This window comes from Physcomitrium patens, chromosome 24 (assembly GCF_059467195.1).
Source record: "Physcomitrium patens ecotype Gransden chromosome 24, ASM5946719v1, whole genome shotgun sequence".
Lineage (NCBI taxonomy): Eukaryota > Viridiplantae > Streptophyta > Bryopsida > Funariales > Funariaceae > Physcomitrium > Physcomitrium patens.
In genome coordinates this window covers 10,543,356-10,567,434 of record NC_143433.1, presented here as the reverse complement: position 1 = coordinate 10,567,434, position 24,079 = coordinate 10,543,356, and the positions used below count along the sequence as shown (strand labels likewise).

Here is a 24,079-nt window from a genome sequence, read left to right as displayed (position 1 = left end):
TCTCCAGAAAAAGCGAGAATATTTATAATTTTATAAATCCATGAGCGCCTATGTTGGATTATTACAACTTGAATATCCACAATGCCAGAGGTTTTACAGTAAGTAGATTTATACTCGATTATGCTACACCAATGAGCCAATGCTTCCTAATAGGTAGTTATTACACGAACCACCGATCCTAATTCTAACTTGCTAGAATCGATTACGTCCACATGTTCGAACTGTTGATTTGAGGCAGTTTAATAACACGGAGAAATGGGAGAATGACCTAGTCACACATATCTGCCATATACAATTCTTGACCATGTTCTGTGGACTCAACTTTAATACACCAGCCTTAACGTGAGCATCATTCGAGCCTTGCCACACATAATTATTGGTGAACGAAAGCAACCTCGACATGCTCTACATATAATTCCATGCCAAAACCAGAATTCAGAATGCACAAGTTCCAAAACAACCAGACAGTCAGCCTCTGTCTACAGAACCATCCATGACTACGTAACGGTTGCTCCGACAATCATTTCATGAATTGAAGTTATATCCATATTGTATCAAAAGCCTCAATTATTTTTACTAATGCCGATTGTTTTCAGACATGCAATTCTAAACTATACAGGTAATCAGCGATTAAAACTAAAATAAAGTCACCAACTACAGGAACACATTTGACAATAATATGGAAACATGTCGTTACCAACGCAGCCTCAGCATTGTTTGAAGAGACTGATGAGAAATATACCTGATGACACCTGTGAAGTACGCAGCTTTCCAACCAATCCTAGGTCAAAGAAGCAGAGAAATTCTTTGCAGCTACCATCACTTAGCAACGGCCAATCACGCTTGGTTCAGAGCATGAGCTCCCTATGTCCTGATAATGAAAAATAGTGTTATCTTCAGATAGACTAGTGCAACGCTCGCAGTTACATGTTCAGGCCAAAACTTTCGAATCTTAGTTCTGCCTTTACGAACATGTAAGATACACCTCTACTCGTCGTACCCCTTTGTAAAAAGAAGATACACCTCTACTCGTCGTACCCCTTTACTAAAGGGGTACGACGAGTAGAGGTGTATCTTCTTTTTAAGAGACAGATCCCAAACCGAAAGCAGCACCTTGATCTGAGCCACACAACAAAATATTCACCATTATAGTGGCTTGGTGGCTAGTATCTTTAATAACATTGCGCATAAAACCCCTACACAAGGACGAATGCCTCGGCATATGTTCCATACAAGACAATGTTCGAAAGAATGATCATCGGTCGGTTGTGAATGAAAAAATCCATACCTTGTAAAGAAACTATAAGACAATAGTAGGGGCTGAAGAAAAAACTGTGAAGCGGTGATCTTCAAACATAACGAGTAAAAAACTTCCGCTTCCAAGACCTCGTCCCTCTTGTACAATTTACGAGAGACTCACGACCAGCAACCTCTAAATAAGAGAAGAAATGTCCTTCTGACGGGAAACCATTCCTTCCTCATACCGACCAACCTGCATGCAGACTGAAACTCTCGCAACTCCATCACAGATCAATGCTCCCGAAAAGAATCGCGATACCTGAATCAAAACCGAAGAAGCTCAGCACCTCCGACACGTTCCTCCAACTTACATCTCTTCCTCAAACCTGCTTTACTGCATTCTTATCAGCTTCAAAGTAAGCAGCTACACCGAAGAAAGAAATCCGGCCAAACGGAGAAGAAAACAATTGGCAGCGAAATTGAAACGCTACATTGCAAAGCCATCGCACATCCCTGACAAGGAGATCGAAGCTACAACCTCGACTCCTCCGGCAATGCAAATGGGCATGAGCTCTGTACCCTGCTCCTCCATCACCTCTCACTGGCAGTACAAGGCATCGATGCCTGCTTCATTAGCTCTACGATAAAACAGCAGCGGGGGAAGCAAATTGTTTACAAACCATCAATGAGGGCGCTGCAACTGCGATTCAAACGAATTCACCAAAGCAGGAATGGCGCCACCCATGAATTCCTGACAATGACCTCCCTAAAATTTAAACTTCAGTTGGCGCTCAAACGCTAACCGTAGAAGATGCCCACCTAGCACTAAAACCTTCCTCTTACTTAAGAATAGCTTCTTGGAATCATACAGCTGAATCTCTCCTTTTTTTTTTTTTTTTTTTTTTTTTTATATATATCATTAGGGGGTCAAACTTTAAAAGAAAAGAAAAGAAAAGTCGACATCATGATATATGCCTTTAGATATAACAATCTCTTATATCAAATGATATCTTGTTGTAGCAAGATTGTTTTAGTGAGTGGATTGCACAAAGTGACATTGAAGGAATCTAATCAATGGTGGAGATTGGAGTTGGCTATTCTGGAATTGTAAGTGAGGTATAGAAGTTGGATTTAAGTTTTGAAATGTTTAAAATGAAGAGAAGTTGATTAGTATTTCAAACATATATATTTATTTATATAAGAATTATTAGGTAGTAGATAAATGTATGTAGATTTGTTAATATCTTGTGGTGAAACTTCTTAAAAGCTTTATAGATACAATTTTAACTTTATACATATTTGTAGTTAATTAGTAGGTTAACTTGAGCAACAAATTAGTCACATGTTTGTGGATTGTGATATAAATTGGTCATATGGTGCACATATAGAAAACTTGTCTTGTAAGTTAGATACATGTCTTATAGTTCAGATATGTGTTGAAGGTCCTATAAGATTGCCACCTAGATTCTAGTTAAGTAATATATAGGTAGACAAAAATAAAGTCTTTTTCACTCTTGTTAATGCTTTTTTTTTATTCTTAGTTTAGTTTTAAGAGTCTCTAGTATTGTCTTTAGTAATAGCTATCCTAGTTCTAATACTATATTATTTTTAAATCAATATCTACTCTCCTTGAGTGACACAAAAATGTATTAATGATTTTATTATTTGTAATTCATGTCCTTGACAATTTGACAAGAGTGCTAATTCATTGTTCTTGTTTTAGAAGTGAATATATTATCTTACTTTATTTATTATATTTTAACAATAACATAATATCTATTTTGAAATAAATATATTTTTATCTTCTAACATGAATTCTTTCTTTAAAGAGAATATATTATTTTTCTTTGTAGAAGTTTTCAATTGATATTAGAAGTTATAGATTATCTTTTTTTAATTTGACTTATAAATTTATTAAAGTCATCTGTTATAAATATAGAAGAAAAAATTATAGATGCTATACTTGGTAGAAGTAAGAATAAATTTGTAACTAATGTAAATCTTCACAACCTTGTCAACACTTTTAGGATGGAAATCTCACAAATTACCAATATTAATTATGGAAGTACTATTTTTACATCTATAGAAGAAATTAACAATGAAGTTGAAAGTCTATACTAAGAAATTATACAATTGAGAGAAGCAAATAGATTAAACTTACAATTGAATCCAAAAAGTCTTGCTACTATAAGTATGAAAGAAACAAAGATAAGTATGATGGAGAAGTTTAATAGAACAAAATCAAAATTTTAAGGATTTCTATAATAAATCAAGGTCTATTTAAGGTTGTATCTCTCTCAATACATTGATGGATTCACTCAAGTTGAATTTATAGAAATACTTCTATCTTAAAGTGCTTTATTTTGGTTTGTACTTTTGATGGAAAAAGATTCATGACTCTTCCATAATTTTAATTTTTTCTTAAAATTATTTAAAATTATATTTAAAAAAAAATTATTAAAAAAAGATAATAGAAATCAAACTCTTATTTTTATAAAAATGATCACATTCAACTACCATATATGTTGTTAAATTCCAAAACCTTAATTGTAACATAGATTGGAATGATAAAGTCTTTATCAATCAATTTCAATATAGATTAAAAGATAACATTTAAAATTAATTATTGACAATGTTGAAATTAGATTCATTGAAATAATTTATTACTCAAGTCATTGCATATAATAATTGATCTTTTGAAAGATATTACAAACAAAGATTTGATTGGAGAGATACTAATTAAATCATAGTAATAATTCCTAAATTTTTAGAGACTTATTTATCAAGGCTAAAACCAATGCAAATTAATATGATACGTTTTAAACCTCTCAATGAATAAGAAAGACTTGACATTATCAAAAAATATTATGCATATATTTTTGAGAACCTAAATATATTACTTAACATTGTTCAAAGAAGCAATATAATCACAAAATGTCGAGCATGGTTGCTAAAGAAGACGAGATGTCAAAAAATAAGGACTATGCAGTTGAAATCTTATAGAATACTTAATAAAGGTCATATTTTTTCATCAAATCCTTCATCTTGCTTTATAATAGTTGTTTATTTAGGATTCAAAAATTTCAAAGCCTTTACCTTCTTAGATTCATGAGCCTCAACTTATTTTATAGATGCAAAATTTGTTAAAAATATGAAATACTTTTAATTAAAAAAATTAGGCTTACATATATAGAAGTTATAAATGATTCTTTATTATCTTTTGGAGATATTATATAGAATTTTTTTTTTGTAGATGTAGTAATTAATAGTCATAATATCCTAGTAATTTTAAATACTATTAAATTTCTTTTTAATTTAGTTATTTTAAGTTTATTATAGTATTGTCGTAATACGTGAAGTCTTACTTGAGAATGCTCCAGGCACCTTGCTATGGAAGGTAGAATATAAATTGGAACAACAAAATCCTAATTCTAATAGAATACTAACTAAATTTTAATTAGACCATAACAATGCTAAGTAAGCTTTAATCAAATTCAAAGAAACCTCAAAAAAATTACAAAGAAATAATAAGAAATCTTAAAAAAAATATTAGAATGATTACAGATATATCTCAAATACATCTTAATTCAATCTTAATTTAATCCTAGTTAAAATCCTATTGGACTTCATTAAAACTTTAGGCCAAAAACTAACTAAATGTTAAATCCTAAATAAACCCTAAACAAATCCTAATAAAATCCTAAATTCTAAATCAAATCTTAATCAAATCCTAAATCCTAAATCAAACCCTAATCAAATCCTAAACCAAATCCTAAACTCTAAATCAAACCCTAGTAATTCATACAACAGATTTAAATCTCAATTATTAATAAATGAACCATTGATCTTAACTCAAAATTTGTACACTTCTTAAAAACTAAGTTGAAAACAAGCACAAAATTTTTGAAAAAGATGGAAATTACCAAATAGATGATAACATCAAAAATGTGCTTAGATATTGGTCGACCTCCTTCTCCAACCTTGATGCTAATCTTCTAGAGCCAATATCTCTTCTTTTCACCATTTGATTGATCTCAAACTTTTTATATATATAGAAAAATAAGTCTAATATTTTCATCCATAAATTTCACTCCAATCCAACTAGTAGATTGTAAGAAATCTTGAAAACCCTCAATAGACCTAAAATTCTACTTTTTGAGATCTTGACCCCCTTAAATCTCAATAATCCTCAATTCAACCATTAGATCAAGCTAAAATTCACAATACATATTAAGCATAACTACAACCATTAATCCACAAAATTTTTCTTGTAGATCTATTACAAAACTCTTAAAATTGCCCAAAACATCAATCCTATTTTATTTCACAAAATCCAAGTCATCCAAAAATAAACTTGACTTTGTCAAGCTCTTACAAAGTCATTACGAATCCAAATCATCTAAAACCAATGCTCATAGCCAAAACCAACGGTTTTAGAAATCTCATCTAATTTGCTATCAAATCCCACTCTCCGATTTGCAAAAAGAATCCCCGAGTTGCCGTAGGTACTTGGTTTTGTACCTCAAGGTCTGATTTCGATCCAGGTTGATAACCGGCCCTCCTTGGATATCAATATCTAATTTTTTAGGTAATTTTTGTTAGAATTTACTCTTAACTTTATCCTAAAGATACTTATATCATTTATTTTTTTTAATCTATCTTATTTTGCCTTATTTATGACTTTATAAAATAAATAGAAGTCACTTTTATAAAAAGGCAATACTACTACTAAAATTTTTATTATCTTTCTATCTTTTATCCATATTTTTTTTACTTTATCTTTTAACTTGGCTCTTCTATAATAAGATCCATATTATCATCTTTTACCATATAGTCGTGTTACAATACGACAACATAAAAAATATAATTTTTGAATAGATTTAATTTCTTATAATTTTAATTTTTAATAATATAATTCAAATTTTTACTATTGAAATAGAAAATCATAATTTTAATATAATTAAATTTTTATTAATAGATATAAGTACTTTCATGTATGCTATTAAAAAAGGGCCACCTTTTGCTATTTATCTTATAATTATTTTTAATGGTAGAAAGACTTCAAGTGGCATTCCAGATCAATATAAAGATTATGAAGATATTTTTGAAAATAAGTATGGAGATGTTTTTCCAAAACAATGTCTTTATAATTGCTTAATTGATCTTCACAAAAGAACTCAACACCATTTGGACCAATCTATAGCTTATCATAAAACAAGTTGGCTACACTCAAAGAGTACATAAATAAGAGCATAGTTGAAAATTTCATAAGCTATTTAAAATTTTCACCAAGAACTCCTATCTTATTTGTAAAGAAAATACACAAATTGTTATGAATTTATGTAGATTATCAAAAATTCAATAAGATCACTATAAAAATAGGAATTTTTTTATTTATAATTTTAAGACTTTTTGATCAATTAAATGAAGCCAAGATTTATATAAAAATAGATCTATAAAAAGTATATACCTTAGTATGCATTAAAAAAAGACATGAATAGAAGATTGAATTATGAATTATGTATAGAAATTTTGAATATAATGTCATATCTTTTCGACTTATAAATACACCATCTACTTTTTGACATCTTATGAATGATGTTTTTTGATAATTTTTAGAAGATTTTTTTAATTTATTATTTAAAAAATACCTTAATTTATTCTAAGAATACAAAAGAGTATATACTTTATATTTATTATATACTATAAAAATTTATTGATATAGAACTATACATCAAAATAAAAAAGTGTGTATTTCATACAACTTAAGTTGATTTTTTAGAATATATTATTTTAAATAATGGCCTTATGATTGATCCTTAAAATTTTTAAACCATCATAGATTAGGAGATTTCAAAAATAATAAGAGATATCTAATATGTTTTGGATTTTGCCAATTATTATTGAATCTTCATCAAGAATTTTTCAAATTGTAATTCAACTTACATATTTGATTTATAAAGACAAACTTAAGTGGAATAAAGAAGTAGAAGTAATATTTTAAGCTTTGAAGTTAGTTTCTACTTTTGCATAAAACTTGTATCATGTTAACTTCTTGAAGATAATTTTTTATGGAAATAGACACATCAAATTTTATTATAGATATAATATTATCAAAAATAGAAATAAATAATAAATTTTATCTTATAAAATTTTATTTAATTATTTTTTAGTAATTAAAATCAACTATAAAATCTATAACAAAGAACTTTTTGCAACTATGGATATATTTCAAGAATGGTTTTATTATCTAAAATACTTTTTGAGTCTAATTATTAGGTATATAAATTATAAGAACCTTAAATATTTCATATTAGCACATATTTTAAATTATTGCCAAACTTATTGGAGCATGTTTTTGTCAAGATTCGAATTCTAAATTATTAATTGACGAAAAAAATTATAAGGTTTATTAGAAATTTTTTTTAGACATTCTTATCATATATCAAAAGAAAAAAATGCAGATTTTAATTAACAACAAACAATTCTTTTGAAACCAAAGTAATTTTGTCTTTTAAAAATGAAATCAATATTGATTGTTGATTCATTTTTTAAAAAATAAGTTTAGTTAATATATCTTTAGATTTATTTTTTTGTGATATTAAAAATAATCTATTTAAATCTTATGATACTTAAAAATTTAAGTTTAAAAATAATCTAATCTATTTCAAAAGACACTTATATATTCCAAAAGGTAAAATACAGTTACTTGCTCTTTAAGCTTATCATGGCTTTTTAATTGCAAGACATTTTAGATACAATAAGATTTTAGAGCTAATATCTAAATATTTTTAGTAGTCTCAAATGTAGAAGATAGTTAAAGACTTTTTACAATCATGTGATGTTTATTCAAGATCAAAAATTCCTTGTCATTGATTTTATGGATTATTTTAGCCATTACATATACTAAAAAAACCATAGTTTTTTTTTATTTTTATAGATTTTATCATGAAACTTTGAATTTTTAATATATATGATTTTATATTCATAATAGTATATTCTTTTGCTATTGGAAGAGTTAACTTATAATAATATTTTATATTTTTATATTTAATAAATAATTTTTTATACAAATTATTATTATTATCCATAACTTTATAGTTTTAACTTTTTTAAAATTAATAATTATGTGGCAAAAGATTTAGCAAATTATTTATTAAAGTATTAAAGACATGAATCTCAAAAAAATAAAAGATTAACATACTCTTGTACTACATAAAAAGACTAAATAATCACTCAAAGATAATATAATAATAAATTAAAATGACTACTGCTAAAGACAAGAAGACTAAAAAGTCTTAAAATAAAACTAAGGAATAGAAAGATATTGATAAGAGTGAAAAAAGCTTCACTCTTGCCTCCATTTTTATTATCTAACTAGGTGCTATGTGATGATGTTCTATAAGACCTTTGACATACATAAAACTTGTAAAATACGTGTCTTAACTTGCAAGGCAAGTTTTTTATGTGTATTCCATATAATCAGCTTATAATACAAGCTACCAATACATGCAATATGTGGCTAACTTATTGACCAAGTGTTCAACCTACCAATCACCTATAGATATATATATAAAGGTGAAACCATGTTTATGAAGCTTTTCTACAAGATATTATCAAATTAACCTATTTTGTCTACTTCTATATAGTTATATTATCCAGATAATTATTAGAAAATATATATATATTGTTATGTAATGTGAATTCTTGCTTAAGAATGTGTGAGACACCTAACTATAGAAGATAAATAGAAAATGCAACAACTAAATCCTATCAAGTTTAATAGGATTTTAAATAAATTTTAAGTAATCTTTAACCACCTTAATTCAACTTAAATTAATTCAAAAGAAATTTAAAATAAATTAAAAAATACATAAAAAAATAAAAATTAATTTAAAAAAATAATAATAAAAAAATCCTAAAGAAATTTTATACTAGAATCTTAAAAAATATTAAAAGAAGAAATCTTTAAAGAAATAATAAAAAAACTTAAAATTATTAAAATTAAAATTTTTTAGAAAAATAATAAAGGATATTTTAAAAATATTAAAAATAGAGATTCTAAATAATTCCTAATTTAATCATAGATAAATTTTAACCAAATCTTAATGTAATTTTAATCAAATCCTAAATTCTAATAAAATTCTAACCAAATACTAATCAAATCTTAATCAAATTTCAACCAAATCTTAGACCAAATCCTAAAAAATCTTAAGTAAATCTTAATCAATTATTATAGATATTTTAAAATTTCAATAAATATTAATTAAATTATTGATCTATAATAAAATTATATTCACATCTCAATCCACAAGTAATTAAAAAAGATACAAATTTTGATGAAAATCAACTCATCAATTCGAAAGAAAAAGCTTCTAAATTGCTTAAATATTTGCCACTCTCTTTTTTCAATCTAGATATTGATATTCCAATAGCAATTTCTTCTTGTTGAACTATTCAATTTCTTCAAAAAATTTCTGGTATGTAGAATTCTAAATCTAAATATCTATTACCAAATTTTATTCTAATTGAATTAGCAAATATTGCAAGATTGCAAAAACCCTCATTGATCCTAAACTTCAATTATTCAAGACCACAATCCACAAAACTCTCTTAACTATCAATTTAAAAATTTAATTAACATCAAATTTTATAAATACATTTAAGACAAATACAATGATATACTAACAAAAATTCACTCATAAATATGCTATAAAATTCACAAAATCTTTAAAGTTATGATTTTTTTTTTTTTTTTAATTTTAATTTTTTTTTTTTAAAAATCCAAATCCATTGAATACATTTTTTGTTTTGAAAAGATTTCAAAATCTCAATATGCCTTCAAATTACATAAAATCAAATTTTAAAAATCTTCTCATAAATTTGATCTTAAATCATATTCTCTAATCAACCAAAGAACCCATGAGTTGCCATAAGTATGCGGTTTTGTAGCTTGGAATCTGGTTTTGACTTTTGTTTACAACTAATCCTCTTTGGATAATAATTTTTGATATTTTGAGGTAATTTTTGTCAAAATATATTTTTAATTTCTTTCTAAATATGCTTATATTAATTATTTATTCCATTTATTTTTATTTGGTTTATTTATGCTCCTATAAAGTAAGTAAAAGTCTCTTCTATAAGTAGGTAGTACTAGCACTTATTAATTTTTACTACCTACTTGTCTATTATCTATATTTTAAAGATAATTTTTAAAATATTTTAATTTAAAATCTTCTATAATAAAATATTTCTTTTTTTCTTTTACTTAATGGCTATGTTACTACATAAGATCCACTTTTCTTGAATTTGTGCATCATCTAGTATATATTAAAAATTCTCTAATATATTAATGTAAGACGTTCTTTTTCTTGGTCAAATTTTTAGTCTTCAATTTGCTCTTCTACTTCCATTTCAATATTACTTTATGGAACTTATTTTTCATCAAAATATGTGTATACATCTCTTTGTCTTAAATAATTTGATCCACTTATCTACTACATGTATCTTCAATTTTATTCTATTAAGATTAAAGAACAAGTATGTACCATTTTTATAGACTTTTCTTACAATATATAGTCCAAACCAACACTTAAATTTTTTTTTAATATAATATATTGATTATCCAAGCTATTGTGATAGACTGGAATCCAATCACCTACTTCCATTGTCTTAGGTCATAGTTGATGTATTTTATCAAATCTTTCTTTATTCTTTTTTCTTGCTTCTTTTAACATCTCTATTGCTACTTCAATACTCTTAGGTTTTCTTTCCAATTGTTGAATCTTTAATGCTAAAAACTTCTCTCTATTAAGTTCATCTTTCTAAAGCAACATTCTTTATATAGGCACTATTTTTTCTATTGGTATAATTGGATTTGTCCATATATTAACTTAAAAGGCATATAACTAGTCACTATACTATAAGTTATGTGGTTTGTCCATAATTCAAATAGTAGTAGCCTAAGCCATTGATATACTTTGCTATTGCATGCCTTTATTAATGCCTTAACAATATGTGAATGTTTATGCTCATTCTTCCCATTATCTTCTAGATTATATATTGTAATCAAAGAAAATTAAATTTCTATCCTACTAAAGAATTCTCTTGCTCCTTTTGCATCCAATTCACCTCTATTTGCAATGATTTTTCTAATACAACTATAGCAATAAACAATGTTTTCTAAAAATATTGACATACACTTTTAATACTTTTTATTTTTAATGTTTGACCTTCAATAATATTTGATAAATCTTCACAATAAAAATTAAATATTTTATTTGTCAAAGTTTCATTAGCATTGCTACTAAATCTACTATGGACTTATAATGCAATACTAGAAGATAAGTTGGATATAATCCATCTCAATACCAAATGTTAGAATAAAGTTGAAAAATATCACATGATGTGAATTAAAATAAATCTCTATTAGTTAGAAGCTTATTCTAAGCTATAATAATTTTAAATATCTAAAATTTATAATAAATTCTTATAAGCATTTGGTTTATGTTCAATGATTCTAATAACTTTTTAATTATGAGATAAAATAGACCATCCTAGTAGGTGATTTATTCTAATTCACAACCACTATTTAACTTATGAAGTGATTTATTAAAAGTTCTTTTTACTTTTTATTAAAAAAAATTAATATTTTTAACTATTTTAATTTATATTCAAAAAATAACTACAACAATACAAGCCAATTAAACAACTCAAAAGACCATGTTTTTAAAAGAGAATTTGCTACATGATTTATTTTATTTTTTTAAAATTTTTATCTTTTTTATTTATTTTTAGTATTAATTATCATCCAAAATTAGATTTATCATCTAATACAAATTTTTATCTATAAATAAAAATTCATCCACTTAAATTTTTTTATTTACTAAAATTCATCTAAATTGACTTAGCTTCATCTATATAAATTTTTATTCAATGGAATTTAATTTGATTATTAATTTTTATCTAATAATTCATCCAAATTAATCTAATTTAATTTTAATCTTAATTCACCTAATTAATTTAATTTTATCCTTGCTAGAAAGTTAAATCTAATTAAATTTTTATCTTAAAGCATATATATAATATCTTTATTGTGATTCTAAGCTCATTTTTTTGATCTTCAACTGACTCTGAATGGTGTGACTTTGAATAATGGAAGGATCTTTATATCATGCGTTGTTGTGTTGTAACACGACTATGTGGTAAAAGATAATAATATGCATCTTATGATAGAAGAGCCAAGTTAAAAGATAAAATAGAAAAATATGGATAAAAGATAGGAAGGTAATAAAACTTTTAGTAGTAATGCTACCCTTTTGGAAAAATAGCTTCTATTACTTTGTAGGGCCAAAAATAAGGTAGATTGGAAAAATAAATGATATAGATATCTTTAGGAGGAAGTTAAGAGTAAATTTTATCAAAAATTACCTAGAAAAAGTAGATATTGATACCCAGAGAGGACTAGTTAGGAACCTAGGTTGAAAACAGATCCCAATGCACAAAACCGAGTCTCAATGACGATTTGGAGGTTCTTTGGCAGATTGGAGAGTGACCTTTGATAGCAGACTAGATAAGGTTTCTATAAGCATTGATTTTGTGTGATTTGAATTTGTAATGACTTTGTAAGGGCTTTATAAAGTCAATTTTGTTACAGATGATTTGGATTTTTGTGAAATAAAATAGGATTGATATTTTGGATAATTTTGAAAATTTTGTAATAGATCTATGACTAAAATTTTGTGGATTAATGGTCATAGTTGTGCTTAATATGTGATGTAAATTTTAGCTTGATCTTATGGTTGAATTGAGAATTATTGAGGTTTAAGTGGGTGAAGGTCTCAAAAAGTAGAAGTTTAGATCTAGTGAGAGTTTTTAATTTTTCTTGCAATCTATTACTTGGATTGGAGTGAAAGGACATTAGAATTATTTTCCTATGTATATGAGAATTTTGAAATCAATCAAACAATGAAAAAGAAAGATATTGGCTTTGAAAGATTGACATCAAGGTCGCAAAAGGAGGCCGGCCAATACCTAAGCTTGTTTTTGAGGCTATCGTCTATTTGGTAATTTTGATTCTTTTCAAATTTTTTTTGCTTATTTTTAATTTAATTTTTAAGAAATGTAAAAATTTTGAATTAAGATCAACAGTTCATTCATTAGTAATTGAGGTTTAAATCTGTTGTAAGAATTATTAGGATTTGATTTAAGGTTTAGGATTTGATTAGGATTTGGTTTAAGATTTAGAATTTCATTAGGATTTACTTTAGGATTTAGGGTTTAGTTAGGATTTAATTTAGGATTTAGGATTTGGTTAGGATTTGATTAGGATTTGGTTTAGGATTCAGGATTTGATTAAGATTTGATTTAAGATTTAAGATTTGATTAGGATTTGGTTTAGGGTTTAGGATTTATTAGGATTTATTTAGGATTTAAGATTTAGTTAGTTTTTGGCCTAAAATTTTAATAAAGTCCGATAGGATTTTAACTAGAATTAAATTAAGTTTGAATTAAGATGTATTTGAGATATATTTGTGATCATTCTAGTATTTTTTTTAAGATTTCTTATTATTTCTTTATAATTCGTTTGAGGTTTCTTTGAATTTGATTAAAGCTTGCTTAGCATTGTTATGATCTAATTAAAATTTAGTTAGTATTCTATTAGAGTTAGGATTTTGTTGTTACAATTTCCATTCTACCTTCTACAGCCAAGTGCTTCGAGCATTCTCAAGCAAGACTTCACGTATTACGACAGTGTAGGGCTTCTTTTATTAATAATAGTAGCTATAAGAAAATACAAAATTATATCTAATAAGTTCAATAATTTAATCTACTTGCTTTATATATATATATATATATATATATATATATATATATATATATTCAAGTTTTTATATAAAAAATAACTAACTCGATAGAAGAACTCTACAACAATATATCTATAGATCAATCTGATTATACTCCTTTGCAGATTCTAGTTGTGCCATCCTTGTACTCAAATAATCATAAAGTTAAGATTAATTGTATGTTATTATTAGTAGATTTAGATAATTACAAAGATTTCTAAGATCAACCTAAAAAATATAGAAAAATAATTTAGACACTACTACAATTCTAATGCTATCAAGAATAATTTATACACTCTTTCTATTGTATGCTATTATAATATATATTGTTTTATTTGAAATGCACTGGGTACCTGGTTGTGGAAGGTAAAGTTGTGTCTTATAAATATCCAAGAAATCTAAATAGGTTTCACCCCTATGAAAAGAATGCAATTCAAATTTTAATTCAAAAGTGCTTAAAGTTAATACAAAGTACTCAAAAATTCTCTTTTTAGTAACATCAACCATATATAATATCAAGGACATGAATCTCAAAGACAAAAATCCTCAATACACTCTTGTATCCTTGAAAAAAAATAGAAAGTTACTCGAAGACGATATAATATTGAACTAGAATGGCTATTGCTAAAAACAAAAAGACTAAAAAGACTTGAAATAAGACTAAAGACTAGAAAGGAGTTGACAAGAGTGAAGAAGGCTTCACTCTTACGTCTATATATATTCTTAAGTAGGAGCTATGTGACAATATCCTATAAGACCTCTAAAACGTATTGACTTTGCTAGACTCATATCTTAACTTACAAGGGAAGTTTTTTTATATACGCACCACTTAGTCATCTTATTCCACAAGCTACCAATACGTGATTAACTTGTTGATCAAGTTTTTAACCTATCAATCAACTACAAAGACATTTTAAGTCAAAGCAGTGTTTTTGAAGATTCTAAGATGCTTCTTCAGAAGGTATTATAAAATTAATTTACTTTTATATATTTTTACCTATTTCTACTTAATTATATAGGTATTTATTAGAATACACACATATATATATATATATATATATATATATATATATTTATGACATTATCTCCCATTTAAGGAACAAATTCTACAAGAAGCAGTCATCATGAGTTGATGAAATCTAAGATGTGGCAAATTATATTTGCCACATATTTTGATCTTTATTCTCTTTGAAAATAGTTAATAAGTCCTCTCAACTATTGATAGTATCATATATCAAGGTGAGAAGACCACCTTGTTATTTGATTATTATTAAGGCCTTCGTAACTTCCTTCAAATAAAATATTTCAAATACTATCTGAAATTATTCCTATCTATAATAAAATCACCAAATATCGGGAGTCTTTTCCAAGGTCGTGATACTAAATACGTTATATCTTTCCATCTATTTAAAGAAAGATATATTATTCTCGAAGATCTTCATCTCAATTACATCATCTTGAAGGTTGTAACAATCGTAATATCTTCTATAATAAGTGAGCAAATGAAAGCTTTTGAATTGAATCTGCTGGTTGTTGGTTCTCCATGTCTTTAATATCATAAAAATATAGAAGCTACAAAGAAGGATAGAAGATAAAGTGTTATATTTCTTTGATCTTATTTCTTTTATAGCAAAGATTTACTATTCTTCATTTTGATTTTGATGGATGTCATCAATAAAAAGCCTCTGCTCTCTTGGTTGAATTTGCAAGTTTCTTTACTGGCTTCCATATACATGGCTTACATTCATTAGTATCATATCCATGCCAATGAACAAGATATTCCAACCTATTTTGGCACTGCCTTCAATCTAAGACTTCTACATCAAACTCTCGATTATTATCCATTTTTATAGAAAGAGGTGGCATTTATCTTCTTCTTGAGATATTCATTATCTTTTATGATTTAAGAAGACATACATGAAATACATCTTAGATCTTTATAAACTCCAATAAATATAATCGATAAGCAATAGGATTGACTTATTTACTAATAGAATAAGGTCCAAGCCTATGATAGTCCAACTTGTCATGAAAACAAGTAGACTTGATGTTCTGACAAAGTAACCATACCTTGTCATCTATATTGAATTGTAGTTGTTTCTTATAATAGGCATCTGTATTAATCTTTTGTCATTCTTGAACTCCCTTTAACTGAGCCTTTATTGTTGCATGTACCTTTGATAAATGATTTGCCAAATCTTTTGCCAAAAGATTATCAACTTTTGAAAAGTCAAAAGTATCAAGTTGTAGATGATAACCATAATTGGTAAAAAAAAGTATTCTTTGAGTAGAAAAATATATCAAATTATTATGCACAAACTCTACCAATGATAAAAGAGTTTTTCAATTATCTTGATGATATTTGATGGTATACCTTAAATATTGCTCAAAAAATTGATTCACTTATTTTATTTGCCTATTAGTTTGAGGATGAAAAGCTAACGAGAGCTTTATATCCACCTTTAAAATCTTGAAAAAGATTTTCTAAAATCTTCATATAAATTGAGTTTTCCTATTGAATATAATATCTTTAGGTAATCCATAATAGTAATAGATATTAAAAAAAACTTAGCTATTTTTTCATATATGATAAATTTTGTACATAGTATAAAATATGCCATCTTGATAAAATAGTCTACTATCACAAATATAAAATCATACAAATCTAAATCTAAAAGATTTGTGATAAAATCCATAGAAATAAAAGACCATAGTTGTTCTAGAATAGGTAATGGCTGAAGAAGTCTATAAGTTTGATGACATGGAGTTTTGAATGTTGAATAAAGATCACATGATTGTACAAAGTCTTTAATTGCCTTCCACATTTGAGGCCACTAAAAATCTCTTGATATTAGTTATAAAGTCTTATTATATCTAAAATATCCAATTGCTGAAAAGTCATGACAAGTTTGAAGAATACGTAATTATGCCCTACCTTTTGGAATATATAATCATCTTTTAAAATAGAATAGATTATTCTTGAACCTAAACTTCAAAGTATTATAAGACTTAGAAGAATTATCCTTGATATTATAGATAAGAAGATTAGAGAACATACTTGATTGAATTTTCTCGACAAAGGTTGAATCAATAATCAATTTTGATTTTACTGCTCAAAGGTGAAAATGCTCCACCTTCAAGAAAATCATTCATTATTGATTAAAAGATACATATTTTTTTCTTTTGATACAAGATAAGAACATCTAGAAAGAGAATCCAATAAATCTTGTTATTTTTTGAGTTAATAAGTGATATTAAAATCTAATCTTGATAAAGACATGTTTCAACAAGCTTGGCAATAATTCAAAACATGTGCCAACATGAAGTACTTAAGATTCTTTTGATCTATATATATGATGATTGGATTTGAGTCACCTTCTAAATAATGACACCATTCTTGAAAATAACCTACAATAGTAAGAAGTTCTTTATTATGAATTTCATAATTAATCTCATTTGTTGAAATTTTTTTAGAATAAAAAGCTACTAGATAGAGTTTGTCATCTGCTTTCATTTGTGATAAATTACACCCAAGGCAAAATTTGATGCATTTGTTTTTATGAAAATACCTTAAAGAAGTCAACATGATATAAGATTGGTACAAAAATAAAATCTATTTTAAAAGCATCAAATAATGCTTGAGCTTCTTTATTCTACTCAAATTTATCTTTACAATTCAAATATGTAAATAGAGCTACAACTTGGAAAAAATTCTTGATGAAGATCTGATAATAATTGGCAAAGTTGAAAAAATATTGTACATCTCTTATTGAATTTAGAATCTTCCACTCTATGATAGTCTAGACCTTCTTTGGATCTACTATTAGTCTTTTAGTAGAAATGATATATCCTAAAAAGTCAACTTGAATAATGTGGAATATACACTTTTGTAACTTGATATATAATCTTACATCTTTAAGTTTTTATAACACATAATAAATATAAATTTTATGCTCTTCTATATTCTTAGAGTAGATTAAGTTGTTGTCTAAATAAAAGACAATAAAATCATCAAGAAATTCATCAAATATATCATTCATGAGATGTTGAAAAACAACTGATATATTTGTAAATCCAAAAAGCATGACATTATATTTAAAATGCCCATACCTAGTTCAAATCATTATTTTCCATTCATCTCTTTTTTTAATACGTACTAGATTATATGCTCCTCATAGATTTATTTTTATATAGATCTTTGCTTGATTGAGTTGATAAAGAAGTCTTGAAATAAAAAATAAAGGATACCTATTTTTGATGGTGATCTTGTTGAGTCCTTGATATTCCACACATATCCACAAAGATCCATTTTTTTTTTCACAAATAAGATAAGAGCTTCACCTAGAGATTTGGAATAGCATATGAAATTCTTAACTAAGTTCTTATCAATATACTTCTTTAGTGCAACCAACTTAATTTATCACAAGCTATAGATTGGTCTAAATGGTGATTGAGCTCCTTCAAGAAGATCAATGGAACAATCATAAGGACAATGCTTTAGAAGAATATCTACATTCTTCTTTTTAAGAATGTCTTGGAAATCTTAATATTAGCAAGAAATATTATTTGATATCTTTTCACCATTAAAAATGGGCTTGGCACATATAACAAAAAATAATCCTTCTTTTGCAATATGCATGAAAGTTTTCATACTTATCAATAAGAGTTTGGATGTACTAGATTTATGTATTTTTACTTCACTAATGGGATTTTGGTTTAAACTATCAAAAAATTAAGGTTACAAAATTTTTTTAACCAAGATAATTCTAAAATAACTAAATTAGATGGAGATCTTATTACATTAAATATTACTATGCTATCATGATTTTTAATTGCTACATCTAAAAGAATAATCTCATACATAATATTTCTAAAAATAGCAAATAACCATCTATTAATTTTACATATATGGATTTAGTTTTTTTGACTAATAATATTTCTTATTTTGTGACAATATCTTTATCTATAAAAAACATTGAAGCTCCTGAATCTAACAAAGCCAAGACTTTGTGATTTTTTGGTCTTAAATAAATTTCTATTATAAAACAAGGTGAAAGATCTACAAAGAGAATATGACCTTTATTAGGAATTACATAAGATTTGAGCCACATAGTCCTATTGTAGTTGAAGAAACTTATTTTTTGATATATCATCTTTTTTGGCAACCATGCTTTTCATTTTGTAGTTATATGGTTTCTTTAGAAAATATTGAGTAGTGTATTTAGCTTCTCTACAATATAAGCATAAGGCTTTTTGACATTGTCAAGTCTTTTCTTGCTTTGTGAGGGACTTAAAACATATTATATCAATTTGTATTGGTTTTAGCCTTGATGAATAAGTTTCTGAAAACTTAAGAGCTATTGTCATTATTTGATTTGTTCTTCTCCAACCAAGTCTTTATTATTAACATCTTTCAAATAATCGATTATTATATGCAATGGCTAAAATAATTATTTCAAAGATTTTGCGTTTGACATTGTCAATAATAAATCTTTGACATTGTCCTTCAATTCATATCAAAATTGATTGATAAGGCCTTTGTCATTCCAGTCCACATTACAAGTAAGGTTTTGGAATTTAGCAGCATACATGGTGGCTGTGAGCTCTCAATTATACTCTAATATTTAAATTTTTTTTATTTTATTATTTTATAATAATTAAACATGTTAGATTAGGATTTATATAAATCGAATTTATTTTTATAGAATTTTTAGGATTACAAACCTTGATGATATAAATCATAGCCTAATTCCTTGAATTAGATTAATTAGGACTAAAGTGATAAGAGTTAGAAAATTAGAATACCAACTTAGTTAGTTAAATAATTTAGAGGTTGATAGTCATTATTGTAAGGGTTGATTGAAAGCCTATGAGTGCATCTATAATCATTCACATGATTTAGGAGTTGGAATTATAATTCTCTAAAAGATTTAGGAAAGTTAGTAATGGTAATTTTGGATTTTCTTCCAAATTCGACAAATTTAAGCGGCATGGTGGTTCTTCTACTTAATGGGAGTCTTTTCAATGCATTGGTGTCACCAGATTTATCTTGTGGAGTGAGGAAAATAAGATTAGCAACCTCTCCTTCAAAATACAAAAAAAGCAATGAAATTCTCATTTTGAAGAATTTCACAAAAATTGCCAAGATCCTTGTAAGTAAAAACTTCCATGAAAATTATAATTGAGCATGGATTGAGGCATGTGAGTACTCAATCTTAGCTTAAAAAGATGTTTTGAACACAATAGTGAAGTTAGATTTATAAAAAAAATACTTTCTTGACCACTTACAAGAGCCATCAGCCTTAGTAATGAGATTAGCTCTTGGATGAATGAAGGCCGTAGATCTAGATTAGGGATCTTAAAAATCAAGGGTGGAGATGTGGCCACCCTTCTACGAGCCTCCAATCAATTGTATAAGAGAGGCTTGGTTTTCCAAGCCCTCTCTCTCCTCTTTTGGGTGAAGGGTGGAGCTATGCCAAAATTTGGCCAAAATCCTAATCTTAATTTTATTTAGATTTTGATTCTCATTGTGAATCTTGTGATTGTATATGTATGGATTTTGCATTGTGAAGGATGGTCATTAAGTTTTAAAATATGTTTCATTGAGGTAGATATCTCCTCGGCCTTTCAAATACTCCAAGGGTTTCAAGGCCTTTGGATTTTCTTCAATCAGTCACTCAATTTCTATTTTTTCAATGTGAGATTCTAAATGATTGTAGCTTTTGTTGTTAGATTTCCAACAAGATAAGACTTGCTTGATTTGGAGTAAGAAAGAATTTTTGGTGAATTTTTGAGTTTGAGGGAGTCGATTGCCTTTGTAGTTTGAATCAATCGAGTTTGGAAAGGCATTTCTCAGTGCTTGGTAATTGGATTTATTTTAAAATTTAAGGAAATCAAGCTTTATAAGCTAAGCTCTAAAAGGCACAAGTTTTGGTGAATTTGAATACAATCTGAATTTGTAGTGAATTTCTAAGTGAAGAGGGTTGGTCACCACGGCAGTTTGGATCACTCAACTTCAAAGGAGGAATTCTCACGATTGGATCATTATTTTGCAACGAAGATTGTTGGATCAAAAGTATCTTCAAGTCAGCCTTGCAATAAGCTAAGAATCATTCAAATTGAAACTGATTACAAATTTTGGAAAATTTTGGAGTAGAAGGGGGTCACTACCTTCATTCCTTAAGTGTTGTCAAGGTACCTTTGCTTTCACCTCTCTCACTTTATTTTACTATCGTCTTCACAGTGACTCGTAAGCTCCACATTTCACTTTTTGGCTAATAAATTTTAAGTTTAATTTTTAACCTTTTATATTCTCACTTTAACTTTTAACTTTAATTTTAAATTTTTAACTTTTAAATTAAACTTTTAATTTTAACTTTTTACTAAACCTTTAATCTTAACTTTTAACTTAATTTTTTTATTTAATCTTTTAATTTTAAATTTAACTTAACCTTTTAATCTTAATTTTTAACTTTAACTTTTTAACTTAATTTTTAACTTGATTTTTAATTCAAACTTAAGTTTTTATTCTTATGGTCAATTAATAGTAATAAATTAGTTAATTATTTCTACTATATTTCATAATAAATTTTATTTAAAATATTAATTTAATGTTGGTAACCATTACTTGGAAGGCCTAAAACTAATTAAATTTTTAATATAAAGATTTAAATTAATCTAACAATTACACAATTGGGAGCTCTCCAATTCCACCTCTTAGACTTGTTGTGTGGCATAGGTTTCATCAAGTGGTGAAATTTGGCCTCACAGTGGCTAACCATGATCCTTATCATAAAAATAAGAGCTTGATCTTTGCCACTCTTTCTCCTTCTCTTTTTCCAAATGTGGCCATAAAAACTTCTAAGAATGAATTCAAATCATAAAAGAGTTGTAAATCCTTTTCTATTAAAGGTAAAAATTAAAAAAGAACACTTCTTAATAGAAGTGTGCCTATGAATTCAACTTGAATAAATCCATCAACAAATTGGAAGAAATACAACCTTAAATAGAGTTTGATTTTTTTGTAGAGATCCTCAAAATTTTGATTTTGTTCTATCTAACTTCTCAAGTATACTAATCCTTGTCCTTGTCATACTTGTAGAAGCAAAATTTCTTAGATTTGATTACGAGGTCGATCTACTTGCTTCTTTCAACTACACAACTTCTTGCCACAGTCTTTAAACTTTTTTCATAGGCGTAGGACTAATGATTCCATGATTTACATTAGAAATATATGAGATTTTTATTCTTAGAGTGTTGACAAATTCATGAAGATTTGCAATAGTTGCATATCTATTTTTATTTTTGCTGAGAATAGTATTTATAAACTTTTCTTTCATAAATAACTGAAATAAATTCAAAAAATTAAATTAGAAGAAGATAATCCACAACCTTTAATATGAAATGAAAATTTCTACAAAAAAGGATAATCTACTCTCTTTAAGAGAAAGATCAATGTTAAAAAATAAGATTATTTGTTTAAAGTTAGATAATCCACAACCTTTAAAATATAACAATAATAGTAAGATAATCCACTCACTTCTAAAATAAATTAAAAATAGTATATTAGTACTCTTATCAAATTTTTAAGGATATAAATATCAAAGAAAGAAATTCTTAGTACATTCTTGTATCATTGAAAAGAACCAAAAAGTTATTCAAAGATGATATAATATTAAATTAAAATAGCTATTGTCAAAAATAAGAAGATTATAAAAACTTGAAACAAGACTAAGGACTAGAAAGGTGTTGACAAGAGTGAAGAAGGCTTCACTCTTATCTCCATATATACTCTTAATTAAGAGTTACATAGTGTTGTTCTATAAGATCTCCAAAATGTGTTGACTTTGCAAGTCACATATCTTAACTTACAAGACAAGTTTTCTATATGTGGAGTACAAAATTAGCTTATTTCACAAGCTATCAATATGTGATTAATTTCTTGACAAAGTTTCTAACCTACTAATCAATTATAAATACATATAAAGCCAAAGTAATGTCTATGAAGCTTGTAAAAAGCTATTTTAGAAGATATTATAAAATTAATCTATTTTTATCTAATTTTATCTAATTTTGCCTAATTATATAGGTATTTATTAGAATACATATTTATATCCATGACATATAAACTCCAATTGTATTATTACTTTCATAATTAGGTAATTTTGATTTCTCCTTGTAAGCCCTAATCCTAGTCAATGAATTTTGGTAAGCTATAACTTCTAATTTGATCATTCACTCAATACAAAATTTTACATAAAAATTCCACTATAAGTGCTCTATATACTTTAAAAAATTAAATCCAATTCAACTTCTAAATTGTGAGAAAAAGTCCAAAAACCGCAATAATGTTACTTGGCCACCAACTTGAAAGTTGATGCAAATGTTCTAAAAGAGATTTCTATTTTTTCCACCATTAACTTCAATTCAAAATTAATATATTTCTTGATCTTAAAGTCCTCTACTACCATACCAAATTTTACCTTGATTTGACTAATAGATCTTCAAATATAAAAAAAACCCTATCCAACCTCAAATTGCCAACTTCTAATATTTTCTTGTATCAAAACCCAGCTATCTCTCAATTGCATTGTTAGATTGATACAAAATCTTATATACACTTAGCACACTCACTCAAATAAATTTTATAAAATTTTGAATCATAGATGTGACACTAATTGTACAAACTAACGAAGGATATTACATTAATCCCAAATGACCAATACAAACCTTGATTTTGAAAAATAATTGAAAATTTATTTTAAATCTTCTAAAAACAAGATTTATACTTTTAAAATAAGGTTGAAGCTAGCTCACTAATCTTAATTTCTAAACTTTAAATGCCCCTCTACTTTGTCCCAAGTGGTTGTTTTAGTGGCTAGAAGTCTGATTTCAACCTTATCCAGATTTTATTAGGATTTGTTTAGAATTTGTCTAAGATTTCACTAAGATTTTATTAGGATTTGACTTAAAATTTTGTTAAGATTCATTATAAT

The 24,079-nt window shown here is 26.5% G+C and overlaps 1 long non-coding RNA gene across 1 annotated transcript; it reads right to left on the bottom strand.

Annotated features, from left to right (window-relative positions):
- Nucleotides 1-549: 549 nt before the first annotated feature.
- On the bottom strand, nt 550-2,048 carry LOC149986429 (uncharacterized). Its single transcript, XR_016500668.1, has 3 exons — nt 1,778-2,048; nt 1,289-1,558; nt 550-1,119 (listed from the first exon to the last, which is right to left on the bottom strand). It is a non-coding gene; the product is annotated as an uncharacterized LOC149986429 (long non-coding RNA).
- Between the last annotated feature and the right edge of the window lie 22,031 nt (nt 2,049-24,079).